General features: G+C 36.5%; 1 non-coding gene across 1 annotated transcript; it reads right to left on the reverse strand.

Moving 5' to 3' along the window:
* Positions 1-1,994: 1,994 nt before the first annotated feature.
* Positions 1,995-2,101, reverse strand: LOC128289614 (small nucleolar RNA R71). The gene has a single exon (XR_008279258.1). It is a non-coding gene; the product is annotated as a small nucleolar RNA R71 (small nucleolar RNA).
* Positions 2,102-16,663: the final 14,562 nt, after the last annotated feature.

The raw sequence follows: 16,663 nt of genomic DNA on the forward strand, positions 1-16,663 counted from the left end.
CTTTGTATTTTTGAGATGTTTGAAGCATGATCTATCCATTTCTAGCTATATTTTGAGCTAGGGTTCATGTATGAATTTTTACCCATGTGTAACATGCATAATGGAGGAATATGAATGTTTGATGCATGATTAACATTTTTTACTAGGTGATTTTTAGTGAAAACACCTAAAAAGGGGACTTGTTTGTAAAAGTGTAAAAGTGGGTAGTAATAATGTGAAATAAAGGAAAATATGGGCTGATATGAGCATAGTAAAGGTTCGGCTAGGCTTGGGTAACCAAGAAAATGAACACATTTCATTTTAAGAGTCTAGGGACTAAGTTGTAATTATGTGAAAGTTTAGGGGCTAATAAGTCATAATTTATACATATTTTTATCCCATGCTTAGCATATTTTTGGATGAATTATCATCAGATTTGTGGAATTCGATACTCCTAATCCTTTAATTTCATATTTTATACCTAGGTGAGCATAGGAGAGTAAAAAGAGCGAGGAACGGACCAAAAACGAAGAAAATGGATCAACATGGGAAATCAACACAGCCTGAGCATCCTCACATGGGTAGTTCACACGGCCGTGTCTATTTAGCAAACTCTAAACACGGCCTAAGCCACCTCACACGGGCGTGTCCCTGTCGAGCCCAAGTCTAGTTCTACTCGGAAAAGGCCACTCTTGAGGGTTTTAAAGCATTCTAAAGCTTATATAAACACCCTAGGAGGTACCTAGAAAGGATACAAAGAGTACGAGGCAAGGAATTAATCGAAGAAGCCGATTGATCCATCACAGAAGCCGAATTCTCCTTCAAGACTGAAGATCTCCCTTCAATTTCTTTCAAGGGTGATTCGTTATGTTTTGCTATCATTATTCTTCTGAGATGTTTTCTTTTACACTTATGAACTAAATCCCCCAAATACCTAAAGGGGATGAAACCTAAGACGGATCTTGTTATTATTTTCTGAATTATATGATAAATACTTGATTTGTTCTTAATTATGTGTTCTTAATTCTTGCTTTAATATTCCAGGATATTGATTCAAGTATTGATGTGCTTTTCAGAGGAGCAAAAGTCCCTGTCTAAGAGTAGATCTAGCATAATTAAGCAGAGTTGATTGTACCCCTAGACATAGGGCAACAAAAATCTGTCGGATTAGGGTCAAACCTAATAAGGGAATCCATAGATTGAGTTAATGCAACACTAGGGGTTTTAATTAGAAAGAGATTTCAATTAATGAACCTAGGGTTAGACATTGTTAGTCTTGAGAGAGCTAATAATATAAATTAGGGATTTTTATGGATCAAATCAAATGAATAAATCGTCTAATTCAGAGTCAAGTAACAAATGAAATCTAGGTGGAATTTCCCTTGGGTATTGTCTAAATCAATCAGTTTTCCCAAAAGACAGGTTTTTGTAGTTTATGACTAGAAGAAACACGTCAGGACTATTACTTTTTGGTAGTGAGATTGAAAGTACAGCTCGCAGAAACCAAAGAGAAATAAGGCGAAACCTAAGAAACATAGAGGAAGGGCAGGAGGAAGATATCCATAATACAACCGAGGAGATGGTTGAAAATCAAAATAATCAACTTCCTTCTATGGCTGTTGTAGATCCAATAAGTCAGAATCCTACTCCTCATACTATGTATGATTATGCTAAACCTACTTTAACAAGAGACGAATCGAGTATAGTTAGACCTACTATTGTTGAAAATAATTTTGAACTGAAACCTAACACGATTCAAATGATACAACAGTTTGTTCAGTTTGATGGTTTGCAGGATGAGGATCCAAATACTCATTTGGCAAATTTTCTGGAGTTTTGCAACACATTTAAGATAATAGCATTTCTGATGATGCCATTCGCCTTCAGTTATTTCCCTTTTCATTGAGGAGCAAGGCTAAATAGTGGTTGCACTCGTTACCACCAGGGTCAATCACTACTTGGGAACAAATGACCAAAAAGTTTTTACTTAAATATTTCTGCCAGCTAAAATGGCTAAGTTGAGGAATGATATCTCTTATTTTGTGCAGATGGATCTAGAAACACTCTATGATACATGGGAGAGATACAAGGATCTATTGAGAAGGTGCCCTCATCGTGGGTTACCTCTATGGCTACAGGTTCAGATGTTTTACAACGATGTGAACCCCTCAACAAGGCAACTTATCAACGCAGCCGCCGGTGGAACTTTGAATAACAAAACACCTGAAGAGGCTTACAAATTTATTGATGAGATGTCACTGAATAACTATCAGTGGCAAGTCATGAGAACAAAGCTGACAAAAGTAGTCGGTGTTTTCAACCTTGATGCAGTTACTATACTGTCTAACCAGGTAGAACTTTTAAATAAAAAGATTGACGGTTTGTGTGGTTCTACTCAAGTACATCCCATGATGAGGTACGATTCAAATGGAGGAGGAGTACACACAGAATATCAATCCTTCAACCCTAGCATCGAGGAGGAACAAGTTCAATAAATGGGTAACAATAATTCTAGACCTCAAAATAACCCATATAGTAACACTTATAACGCAGGTTGGAGGAACCATCCCAATTTCTTATGAGGTGGTCAAGGAAATCAAACGCCACAACATCCCCCAGGTTTTCAACAACCACCTTACCGGTAGGAAAAGAAGCCGAACCTTGAGGAGATGCTAATGAAATCTATCTCGGTGTCAGATACTCATTTTCAGAATATCGAAATAGCACTTAAGAATCAATAAGTGTTGATCCAAGGGCTCGAAAATCAGATAGGCCAACTTGCCAAATTGATTTTTGAACAACCACAAGGTAGCTTGCCAAGTAACACTGAATCTAACCCATGGGAACAACTTAATGCGATTACCATTCGAGAAAAAGAAGGGTTAGTTAAACTTGAACCAGAATCAAGGCAAGGAATTGTGGTAAGAGGTGGACCACAGTGAGCAGAAATCCGTAAGTAAAGAGTACAAACCTCGTGTGCCATACCCCAATGCGACAAGGAAAGACCACACGGACGAACAATTTGGTAAATTCCTTAAACTATTAAAGAAATTACACATTAACTTACTGTTTATTAAAGCTCTTTCGAAGATGCCAAATGCAATTAAATTTTTAAAGGAGCTTTTAGCAAATAAACGAAAGTTGGATGAGGCATCGCATGTAGAGTTGAATGTAGTTTGCTCAGCCGTTCTACAGAATAAGCTACCCAACAAGTTGAAAGATCCAAGGAGTTTTATGATTCCTTGTTTAATTGGTAGTTTGAATGTGAATAATGCATTGGCTGATTTAGGGGCGAGCATTAATGTTATGCCTTATAAAATGTTTAAACAGCTAGGTCTTGGGAAACCCAAACAACCTAGGATGAGCATTCAATTGGATGATAAAACCATTAGATTTCCTAGAGGTATCATTGAAGATGTTCATATTAAAATCGATAAATTTATATACCCAATAGACTTTGTTGTTCTAGATATGGAAGAGGATAGTAACATACCTTTGATTTTAGGACGAACATTTTTAGCAACTGCTAGAACCATTATTGATGTTGGTACAAGTGAACTCACACTTCCTGTGGGTGATGAAACAATCACTCCTCAAGATCGTAATTTGAATAACACATCGAATATTGAGGGTGGTTGTATAAATCATGCTACTAATACTAATCATGTGGTGCAACCTTCTTTGCTGGAAACACGTTCGAAGAGCATTCATGAGCCATGTTCAAGTAACAACAAAGGACCCATCTATGAAGAACGAAGACTTCAGGTCGATGAACTAGATGAATGGCGAACACTTGTCAATGAGAAACTAAAAGCTACGAAAAATCGAAGCGACACCACAATGAACATATGGATGAAACAAAGCAAATTAAAGTTGGGGACAAAGTATTGTTAGATGAAAATGACCCCTGAATTGCTACTCTAGAGCACTATACGGACAGAGCGACTCCCTTCACGGTAATGAACATCTTCCCACATGGTACAGTTGAGGTAACACATACTGTATTCAGAACTTTTAAGGTAAATAATACTCAACTCAAACCTTATTTTGATAAAACTTATAGTAGAGGTGAGGAGTTTCAACTCCTCAATCGACCGTAATCACACGAAATTGAGGTAAGTCGAGCTTAGACTCTAAATAAGCGCTTCTTGGGAGGCAACCCAAGCAATAACCTCACTAAATAGGGTTTCATTTTTCTTTCATAGTTTAACCACAAAAAATTTTGACATTTGATAAGGATGAACACGGCCTAGCCCATGGGCATGCTTTAGACTGTGCTCCTAACACAGGCATCGACACGGCCGTGCTATACGATCGTGTGCAAATAGAGAAAATTTTTTCCCAAAACACGGGATACGATACGTTTCCACGGTCGTGCGACATGGCCATGGGAAATCCTGCCAAAGTAACACGGGTGTGTGACATGCCCATGCCTACCACCCGTTGTCGAGACTGTCAAAAGAACACGGGCGTACGCATATTTACATGGGCATTGGAGAAGCGAACCACATCGCGCACGGTCGTGCGATACAACCTGGTGACCACAATTAGACACATGGGCATGTCCTCAGGCCGTGTGAAGATTTCTCATTTCACGATAAACACGGGTGTGTGACACGGCCGTGTGAAACTCATGTTGGGCTACACGGCCGTGCCTCTTTTTAAACTCATATTATTTTTATCTTTACTTTTATTTTTATTTATTTTTGAAGACTAATGTTTATATTTTTAAACTCTGCTTATCTTTATGATTATTATCAAATTATTCCCTTAATTCTCTTTCACAATGGTGTCTTTTCATTTATCCCTCAGAATCATGCCATTCCTTCAGCGTTATCTTTAATTCTTGCTCTCACTAATCTAGGGATTTCATCCACAATTTCAGGACAGTTTCACTTCTTTCCCTCTCTTTTGATATTATCTTTATATCACTATTATATATCTTTGTACATTGAGGATAATGTACATCTTAAGTGTGGGGGGGTTATTTATACCATTACCAGAAATCCCTTGAATTTTTATCTTGTCTCAAATAATTTTCTCATATCATTATTAGAATAAATTTTGATTGACCCATGATTTTTATCGATATGTTTTGAATTAAATCATAAGTAAATGTGCATTGATTGTTTAAACTTTAAGACATTAGGGAACCAAATATGATAAGTTGAAATTTTTGAAAATTATAATTTTTAGGCTGTTTCCCTAAGTTAAGTATTATCTTGAGTTGGTATTCACAGGATTGACATCAAAAAGCCATAATTTTTGTGAGATCTTGAGCCTTTAGAGCATATATTATTTCTTGCATGCTCACTTTTATTATTGCTATGAGTGCATCAATATTGATTCGTTATTCTAGAACTTGCTTCGATTATGCATACCAAGACTACACCATTTGATTTGATATGTTGAGATGATAAAGGCACTTAGGTTTAACCCACTTACTCCATAAAATTCTACCCTTATAATTAACACTTAGTGAACCCCCTTGAGCCTAACAAACTATTCATTGATTTACCTTCAATATTAACCCATAACCCATTATTGTTGAAATCCCCTCATTTGATTCCTATTTTTGTCGAGATTTGATTTGAATAAATTGCTTAGCTATGTTTTATTTTTGATAGTTAGCAAAGTTCTATGTTCCTTGATTTGTACATACATATTAGTAGTAATTTTTTTATTTTTGAGCTTAAGTATTTAATTCCATATTCCATGAAGAAAAGTTCAATTCTAGGATCTTCTAATTAGGAATGTAATTTGTCAGTTTTAGTATTTTTCTAGTCAGGTAATTTTTCAATTCAACCTCGATTCTAACCTTTTCTTTCAGGTTGTAACCACACCCCCTAACCAAAGCCAGTTACAACCCTCTAAAGACCTTTTGATTGATGTATCATCTCAATATATAGTGGTGGAGATTTGATTTTCACGCAAGCCTATGGTAATAACTTTTCATATTGAATGTTGAGTGCTAAATTTCTTGTCCTTAAACACCTCGAGTGATTTGAGTGAATCTTTAGTGAGGATGTCAAACTCTGTGATATTTTGATTCAAAGGTGATTACTTAGATGAGGGGAGACACCTATGTTTTCGTGATAAAATGCTCAACTTGGAATGTTTGAAACTTTGATGTTCTTTGAGTTGAATTTTCAATGTATGATTATTTATGGATTTTTTTGAGATACTATTGATGAGGATTATAAGTTGAGAAGAATCTATTTTGATTGTAAGTTGAGGGTTTTGCTTGAGGACAAACGCTTAAGTGTGGGGGTATTTGATAAGTCGTAATTTATACATATTTTTATCCCATGCTTAGCATATTTTTGAATGAATTATCATCAGATTTGTGGAATTCAATGCTCCTAATCCTTTAATTTCATGTTTTATACTTAGGTGAGCATAAGAGAGTAAAAAGAGCGAGAAACGGGCCAAAAACGGAGAAAATGGGTCAACGTGGGAAATCAACACGGCCTGGACTTCCTCACATGGGTAGTTCACACAGCCATGTCTATTTACCAGACTCTAAACATGGCCTAAGCCACCTCACACGGGTGTGTCACACGAGCATGTCCCTGTCAAGCTCAAGTCTAATTCTACTCGAAAAAAGGCAACTCTTGAGGGTTTTGAAGCATTCTAAAGCCTATATAAACACCCCATGAGGTACCTAGAAAGGACGCAAGGAGTAGGAGGCAAGGAATTACTCGAAGAAGCTAATTGATCCATATCAGAAGCCGGATTCTCCTTCAAGACTGAAGATCTCCCTTCAATTTCCTTCAGGGGTTTTTGGGATTCTTTATGTTTTGTTATTATTATTATTCTGCGATGTTTTCTTTTACACTTATGAACTAAATGCCCTAAATACCTAAGGGGGATGAAACCTAAGACAGATCTTGTTAATATTTTCTGAATCATATGATAAATACTTGATTTGTTCTTAATTATGTGTTCTTAATTCTTGCTTTAATGTTCCAGGATATTGATTCAAGTATTGATGTGCTTATTCAGAGGAGCAAAAGTCTCTGTCTAAGAGTAGATCTAGCATAATTAAGTGGAGTTGAATGCACCCCTAGACATAGGGTGCCATAAAACTTCCGGATTAGGGTCAAACCTAATAAGGGAATCCATAGATCGAGTTAATGCAACACTAGGGGCTTTAATTAGAAAAAGATTTCAATTAATCAACCTAGGGTTAGACGTTGTTAGTCTCGAGAGGGATAATAATATAAATTAGGGAATTCTACGGATCAAATCAAGTGAATAAATCGTCTAATTCAGAGTCAAGTAACAAGTGAAGTCTAGGTGGAATTTCCCTTGGGTATTGTCTAAATCAATCAGTTTTTCCAAAAGTATTTCCCCAATTACTTCTTGTTCATTCTCAGTTCAGTTAATTAGTTTAGATAAAACAAATCCTCTTATTTTTAGGCTAGATAATAAAAAGAAGGTTAATACCAGTACTTTTAGTTCCTGTGGGTTCGACATTCCGGTCTTGCTATAAACTATACTACTATTCGATAGGTGCACTTGCCTTTATTGTGATAATAGTTAGTTTTCAAGTGCGGTCAATCAAAAATTTAAAAACATATCACGAGAATCACATCAGGGGTAAAATTGTAATTTTGCCAAATTATTATTTATGGACTATTTTGAACAATTTGATGATTAAATGAGCTGAATTTACTATTATAGACCAAGAAAAATGGAGTCCAGACCTAGACTGGGGGAAAAACAAGATTTTGGACTAAATCGTATAAATTATCCATATTTTGTACCGAGGTAAGTTCATGTAAATAATGCAATGATATTTCATGTTTTAGTATTTTGTAAATGTATGAGTTTATATGGTTACTTCTGATGTCAAGTGTATGAATGATGTTGTAATCTACGAGCACGAGATTGTGAATGAATTCAACGAATGTGAGATATCGAGAAAACCCCGTCTAAATTTTAGGAATAGTTTAGGATACAATGTGACATGTCACAAGGAACTATGTGAATATGAGCTCATGGATTTGTGTATATGTGATATGTGAATCCGGGTGCTGGTCTTGTACGTCCTATCAGTGGCTAGGCAGCCTGGCATGTGTTGCGAGTACCTGTCAGCTTGTGTGAGCCGCCTGAGTAGTTACGTTCTGACTGTCAGCTTGTGTGAGCAGGCCCTTGATTAGCTTGTGAGCGAGAAATATGTGATTGTGATATGAGGTAGCATGTGGCTACATTTGATGCACTATGTGCAAATCTTCCGTGTCTCCAATAATATTCGGAGTGTTCAATGGGTAAACTTGTGAGTTAATCGACAAGTAAATCAATGAAGAGAGAATATGACAGTGTGATTTGAGTTGGTACAGGTATGTACGATAAACTCATATGAATGTGTAACACCCTAAACCCGGCCTGGAAGTTTGGCTCGAATCTGGCGTGTCACATTGAAGTGTTTTTCGAAAACCATGTTTCCATTAAAAACCCTTCTTAATAATTAAAAACTTATACCCTTTTTAAACCTTGTTAGAAAACCTCAGCTGAATAACACTCTTAACAACTTTGTAAAAATCCTGGCAGTTGTGGAAGCTTAATTTAAAAACAATTGTGGTTACGTGATGTTTTGAACAACAGTAGTTTCTTTGGAAAATCGTGTTCTAATACTAGCAATTATAAGAACAAAAAATAAAATTCCAAATTTGAAATCCATAAAATCACAACGACTTTACTACAACCCACATAAAAACATTTAAAAGTAATCATTAAAACTGTAACATAAACAGTGTGTATGGCTTCCTCAAGCCCCTCGCACCCCGATCCGTCTAAGGCTAGAAATTACGAAGGTTAATAAGCGGGGTGAGTTTACAAAAACTCGATGTGAAATCCCTACTATATAAAAGGACGATCGGTCATATAAAAGAATTAAAAGTTTGGCCTCACCCTACTTACGATTTCGAGTACCAATTGGGCCTTAGCCCATTATAATGAACGATACCGGATAGGCTTTAACCCATTAGAGAATAAGAAACATTATCAGAACTAGAATTAGAATTAGAATCAAAATTAAAATTAGAATCAGAATTAGGTGAGAATCGAATCGAATCGATGTCGAATGTAAGAATCAAAACCGAATCGATGTCGAATGTGAGAATCAAAATCGAATCGATGTCGAATGTAATCAAAATCAGAATGTGAATGCAATCCCAACCCAATCCAGCCATATACACCTCCGTACCAACCCTACACCATGTGGAGAGACTACTCGACCCACCCAACCGCTACACACCACAGAAATTGCAGCGAGGCTGCAAGATATTGTGACGAAGTCACCAGATACAGATATTGTGGCTAGGCCACCAGAATAGATATATATATATGTGGCGAAGCCACCAGATTGTAGCAAGGCTGCCAGTATTGTGACGAAGTCACCAGAATAGATATATGCAGCGAGGCCACCAGATTCCAGCGAGCCTACCAGAACGCTTCCTCCATCAATATAAACCCGTGTCCCAAGCAACAGATATACATGTCATGGCATACAACATACAGAATCAAAATATCATGCCCATACTTGAATCAAACAGTCACAGTCAAGTCATTCATATCACCAACATATATTCACAATCAAATCCGTCAACCACACAGTCCAAGTCAGTCACTTGCGCACAAGGGCAAAACAATCATTTAACACCCTAGGGGTAAAGTAGTAATTTTATAAATCCAGGGTAAAACGGTAATTCTGTAAATTGAGGGTAAATGTAATGCCCCGTACCCGAGACCGTTTTCGGAGTCGAACACGAGGTGTTAACGGACTTAATTCATTACTTAAACAGCTCATACAATTCATTTTAAAATTTCGGACAAAAGTGGCTAAGCGCATCACATCGCTTTAAAATCATATCTCGAGTTTGAAACTCAAATCCAATTCCATAAATTTTTTCTGAAACTATACTCATATATCTATCTACTAATTTTTTAGAATTTTCGGTAAGGCCAATTAGTACAGTTTATTAGTTAAAGTCTCCCTGTTTGAGGTTCGACTACTCGACCGTGTATTACGAATCAGATATCTCCTGTAAAAAGCTTCAATGACTATGACGTTTGTCTCTAATAAAACTAGACTCAATAAGGAATCTGTAGATATAAATAATTACTTCTAATTATATTTTTAAAATTTATGGTGAATTTCCAAAGTCATAACAGGGGATCTAGAAATCGCTCTGGCCCTGTTTCACAAAAATTTAAACATCTCATAAAATATACCTGATATACCTATTTCGATTCGTCCTTATGAAAATAGACTAATCAAGCTTCGATTCAATAACTTATTCATTATTTAATTCCATTTCTACATTTTTTAGTGATTTTTCAAATTCACGTCACTACTGCTGTCTGAATCTATTTTATGGTAAATTTTACCTATTTCATGGTTTCCATGGATTAGCTAGCAATTTGACATGTATAACACCAAATATGATCATGATTAGCCATTCTAATGGCTAATCATTACCAAGTATTTCCATACCACTCAATAACCATATCATAAGACCATATATACAAAATGATTATAATGCTATACATGACATACTCAAAATATACAAGCCATTATGCCAAGATGGTATACGGATAGTGTGAGCAAGCCTCAGACCATTCCGATTTACGAAGTGGCTTGTCAAAATACAAGGAATGAAAAGGAGGAGTAAGCATAAATGCTTAATAAGTTCACATGCAAATAGCAAGTAACATAACCATATAAGCAAACATAAAACATCATTTGCATAATCATCACCAAGACATTCATATCACATTTTCATTTATCATCTTACCATATTGTTGTTATATCGATTTTTCAACCCGAGGGTTAAGTACATACTGTTCAAAGTACCCATTTCACAACACTTACCAATCGTCCCTTTCATCTTGAGTATTCCTCCATTTGGTAGAACTTTACCCGTTGAACACATCGAAATATAATTCGGATACATGGAAAGTTTGCACATAAATGCCACATATGTAGCCAAGCTACCATGTAACCCGCCCATAAGTGAACTCGGACTCAACTCAATGAGCTCAGGCGTTTGCATCCATAAGTGAACTCGGACTCAACTCAACGAGCTCGGATGCCTAGTTACATCTCTCGAACTTGGACTCAACTCAACGAGTTCGGGCGCTCGCATCCATAAGTGAACTCAGACTCAACTCAACGAGTTTGGATGCCTAAATATCCCAGTGACATGTCACTTGTATCCTAATCCATTCCTAAGGTTCAACGGGACATTTTTCCCAATCATATGTCTCAACCATCTTCTATGGAATGTCGATACCGGTACTCGATAGTATTTCACATTTTCCAAGTATATCACATAATTTGACATATTATCAAACAATTGTCACAAGTATGATATTTCATAATAATTATCATATCATTTAAATAACATTAAAACATTTAAAACAATAACTATGTTTCCAACATTTACATATGAACTTACCTCGTATGCGAAAATGGCTACTTTTACCATTTCGTCCACAACTTGGTATTTTCCCCATTTTAGCCCGAATTTCAGTTTTCCTTACTCTATCATTTAAAATATAGTCTAATTAGGACTCACATTATTCAAATTGACCCAAAATCATATTTTGGAATAATTACAATTTTACCCCTAAACTTTTGCATATTTACACTTTTTCCCCAAAGCTCGTAAATTAAACTTCAGCCTATTTTCTTATGTTTTATGCCATGCTGATCATTTTCCCTTCTATGGCAACATCAAATTCTCACTCTAACATGTACTTATGACTATTAGGTATTTTTACCGATTAAGCCCTTTTGCTCGTTTTCACTTAAAACCGAGTAGCACAAGTTGTCTAACATAATTTAAAACCTCATATTCTACCATAAAACACCAAAATACACAAATTTCACCTATGGGTATTTTTCCAAATATAAACCCTAGTTTAAATTATTGCTAGCATAAGCTAAATCGAGCTCTGAGGGACTCCAAAAGCGTAAAAATCATTAAAAGCGAGGCTAGAACGGACTTACAATCGAGCTTGGAAGCTTGAAAACCCTAGCCATGGTTTCTCCTTGCTATATTCGGCCATGGGGTTGAAGATGAGCAAAGCGGCTTTTAATTTTGTATTTTAATTCATTTTACCCTAAATGACCAAAATGCCCTTACTACTAAACTTTCCAAAAATTCCATCCATGTCCAATTTTTGTCCATAGACTTAGAAATTGGTAAATTTCTATTTAAGACCTCCTAATTAATATTTCAAAACAATTTCATACTAGAAACTTCTAGAATACAAGTTTTGCAAATTATTCGATTTAGTCCCTAATTTCAATTTAAGCACCTTATGCATAAAATTTCTTCACGAAATTTTCACACAATCATGCAATCATATCATAGACCATAAAATAATCATAAAATAATTATTTCTATCTCGGATTTTGTGGTCACGAAACCACTATTTCGACTAGGCCCAAAATCAGGATATTACAGTAAAACAGTAATTTTGTAAATCGAGGGTAAAATAGTAATTTTGTAAATCGAGGGTCAAACAGTAATTTTGTCAATCGAGGTAAAAGCGATGAATTACATCAATCGAGGTAAAGCATGAATTACATCAATCGAGGTAAAACATGAATTACGTAAATCGAGGGTAAAATAGTAATTTTGTAAATTGAGGGTAAAATAGTAATTCTGTAAATCGAGGGTAAAATAGAAATTTTGTAAATTGAGGGTAAAACAGTAATTTTATAAATTGAGGGTAAAACAGTAATTCTGTAAATCGAGGGTAAAACGGTAATTTTGTAAATTGAGGGTAAAACGGTAATTCTGTAAATCGAGGGTAAAATAGTAGTTCTGTAAACTAAAGTATTCTAAACAGGGATAACAATATGAATTGGCCTAAAGCCTATTCTCGGCCCAAATGGGCCCACACGCTCGTATGGCCCTTTTAGCCCAAATCTAGCCACAGCTATGAGATTCACCTAACCTAGTCTAATATTTACTACACAATCAAACAACTAATCCAATTGGGCCCATAGGCCCATTGGGCCCACATGGCCCTTTCGGCCCATTGCGACCCGAAGTAGCCATCCTACAGCTAGAGTATTGAGAAATACACACCTGATTGGAGACTGGAGTTAATCCACGCTCCGAGCACTCTTAGCCGACGCCCAACCTAAACGAGCACGCCATAAAGCGAAAGGGATCAGCCAAGAAAGGTACCTTACTCTCCTCATGGTTCTCTCTATTTAAAGCTAGCTTCGCATCCACTCTTATGTTAGCTTCCCGATGTGGGATCCCTCCATCATCAGAGTTTAAATTCAACACCAACTCTTGCCCCGTTAGCAAAATAAATGCTCTTTGCTTGCAATGGGATTGAACCCATGCCTCCCTTAAATGCTCCACACGCTACTTGCCACTAAGCCACAAGGCTTTTTGTGTCTAATTTCTCCAACCATATTCTTAAGGCCTACCTACTACACCGTGGTTTGATGCACCTTAAACCAAATTTTTTGCTAGAGTCCAGGTTTGAACCCAAGACTTCTCCAACACTTCTCAGCACACTTAACAACTAAAGTAAGCCTTCGTTAACGAAATTTACATGCATAACAGAACATTATAAGCAACCATCAAAGACTTCCATGCTTAAGGCCCAAAACTTCTAGGCCCAAATTCAGGGTGTTACAGAATGAGCTCAATATGTCATGAATGTTTGGTAAGATTGAAAATGTGTAAGTTACGTTTCCAAATTTGAGATATATTTATGAATTCATGATAACACTTAAGTAAATCTATGTTATGTCATAAGTGATTATATATATCTATGCTCATGTTGCTATTTATTCGCATGTGAACTTACTAAGCTTTATGCTTACTCCCCTCTCTTTCTTATTTTCTTATAGTATCGCCAAGCCAACCCAGGGATCGAAGGACGTCAGAGGCTCGATCACACTATCAACTGGACATTTGGGGTATAGTTAGTCTCAATATTTTGAGCATGTCATGTATAGGGACTTGGTCTTTTTGTTATATGTCATATTGGTCTAGTCAAATGTGTTTGCTCATGGAAATACTTGATTTAGTTTGTATATGGCCATGTGATATGGTCCATATTGATTATTTGGGTTGTAACCTTAATCTATTATACATGTAGTCAATGTTTCATGTTTGATGTGTTTGTTTGTGGATGAGATGTACGATGAATGGCACATGTGCTAAGTGAATGAATCATGGTCAATAGTATGCCAAATCTATGGTATGATTAGGTAATTTGAAAGTAGGGTTGGCTTAATAATGAATATGAAATTGGTGTGGAATGTCATATGAAAGTATGAAGTTTTGGATAAGTGTCATGTTCTTATTACAAAGGCATGGAATAAATATGTATATGAGTTTTCAAGTGACCAAGTTTACTAGGTTGCATAATATCTTAAGATGAATAAGCAAATGAGCATTTAAAAGTGATAAATGGCTTGGAAAATAGCCTAAAATTTGTCCACATGGGTAGACACACGGGCATGTGTCTAGGCCGTTTGTGACATACGGTCTACCCCATGGGCATGTGGTTTGTAACACTCCGAACCCGTGACCGTCGCCGGTGTCGGACACGAGGGGTTAATGGGTCAAATCTTCTCAAGGTACCAACCAATTTGGCATTTCCAGACAGGCTGGGAAACTGCGTCACTGACGCCATAAAAATCATATCTCGAGTTTCAAAACTCGGAAACTGATTCTGTAAATTTTTCCTGAATTTAGACTCATATATCTATCCATGGATTTATTTCTAGAATTTTTGGTTAGGCCAATTGGTACAGTTTATTAGTTAAAGTCACCCATGTTACAGGGACCGACTGCTCTGACCTTCGCGCGTTACAACTTGAATATCTCTCTGTACAGGGCTTTAATACTGGTGCCGTTTGTTTCTAATGAAACTAGACTCAAAATGGAATCTGTACATATAAGGCATGACTCCTAATTCTTTCTGGATAATTTATGGTAAATTTTCAAAGTCGCAACAGGGGACCCAGAAACCGTTCTGACCCTGTCTCACGAGAACTTTAATATCTCTCAATATACTGCTCATATGGTCGTTTCGTTTCGTCCATATAAAAATAGATTCATCAAGGTTCAATTTAATAATTTACTCACTATTTAATTCTACTTCTACTGTTTTAGTGATTTTCAATCTCATCTCACTGCTGCTGTCCGCAACAGTTACTGCAGTAGACTATGCCAATTTCATGAATTTTTCCTTGGCCTTAATCATCCATCATACATGACACAAATTATGGCCACCTTATCAAAATTTGAGTTTCTAAGACTCGTGGCTATAGGTTCTAGCATCCCACTCGACGACCACATAGGCCATTTTCACATGGCTTAAAGTTTACAACCCACAATTCGACAAAATATAATAGCCCATACATGCCAAATGTTCTTCAACAACAAAAACAATACCACAAGATTTCAGCCGGTGTGATGACTTCAACGACGGTCCCGATCACGCAAACAATACGAGTCCGAGAGACCTAAAATGGGTGACAAGAAAAACACTGAGTGAGTTTACAACTCAGTAAGTCATAAGCATTCATCAATCCATTGATAAAGTTACTACTACATGTACAACAAATGAGGCTAGGTACTCGTCCATACCGAATCTATACCATAATACCTCGGACCTTTCGGTCCAATCTCGTACCAATTCATACATCCACATTTCATATTCTACACAACAAGATAATCGAAGCATTTTTACACATTAACTCATTTTCCAGCACAACCATACACACTTCAATCATCACATAGATTTAAGGCTTACCAATTTCAATCCCCAAGCATGAGCAATTCTCTATTCGTCATGAGCTCGAGGTACTTACCGATCCGCTGTCCATACTCAATTCAATGGAGACACACCTCCATAAATATAGAGTACGCACACATAGTGCTTACCACTCGATTTCGCACACTTAGTGCCACGTAATTTAAGCTCGCACACACGAGTGCCATACCCTCCGAACTCGCACACCAAAGGTCAGATTTTTCCAGCTTGCACACTTAGTGCCAAATATTTCCAACGCACACTTAGTGCCATATATTTCCAGCACGCACACTTAGTGCCAATCTCGTCACCATACACGTATTGCCCGCACACATAGTGCGAAAGCAAACTTTCTACACATTCCACTATTTCTATTACATTCAACAATTATCCTCATTCCATACACATACAATTTCATTTATACATATATATAGCATTCCATTAAACACAATTGCATAGATTTTCCAATCATTTAAGCAATATCAAACATATGTGCTTAATGACTTACCTTGTGTTGGTAAATAATTCCAAGTCGGCTACTCGATGATCTTGATTTCCCTTGTTGGGCGCTCTCCTTTAGGATCTTGAGCTTAAACAAATAAATTAGCTCATTCAACGCTTTGGTACATATGTTGGTATCCACATTTTAATGATCTTATGACATACGAACGACATAGTAAAATTTTTATCTTACTACCTTACGTTCTTAGCTATTCACTAATAGCCTTATGCAATTACCATACTATCAATAATCCAATCACATTCATTACTCAAGTATAGTATTTTCACATTCGGCAATAATATTACATACAATAGCCGATTCTTCTTACTTTGTATTTATGCAACTATTTGATCATTAGTTTAGTTCAAACACCCA

This window comes from Gossypium arboreum, chromosome 2 (genome assembly GCF_025698485.1).
Source record: "Gossypium arboreum isolate Shixiya-1 chromosome 2, ASM2569848v2, whole genome shotgun sequence".
In the NCBI taxonomy this organism is placed as follows: domain Eukaryota; kingdom Viridiplantae; phylum Streptophyta; class Magnoliopsida; order Malvales; family Malvaceae; genus Gossypium; species Gossypium arboreum.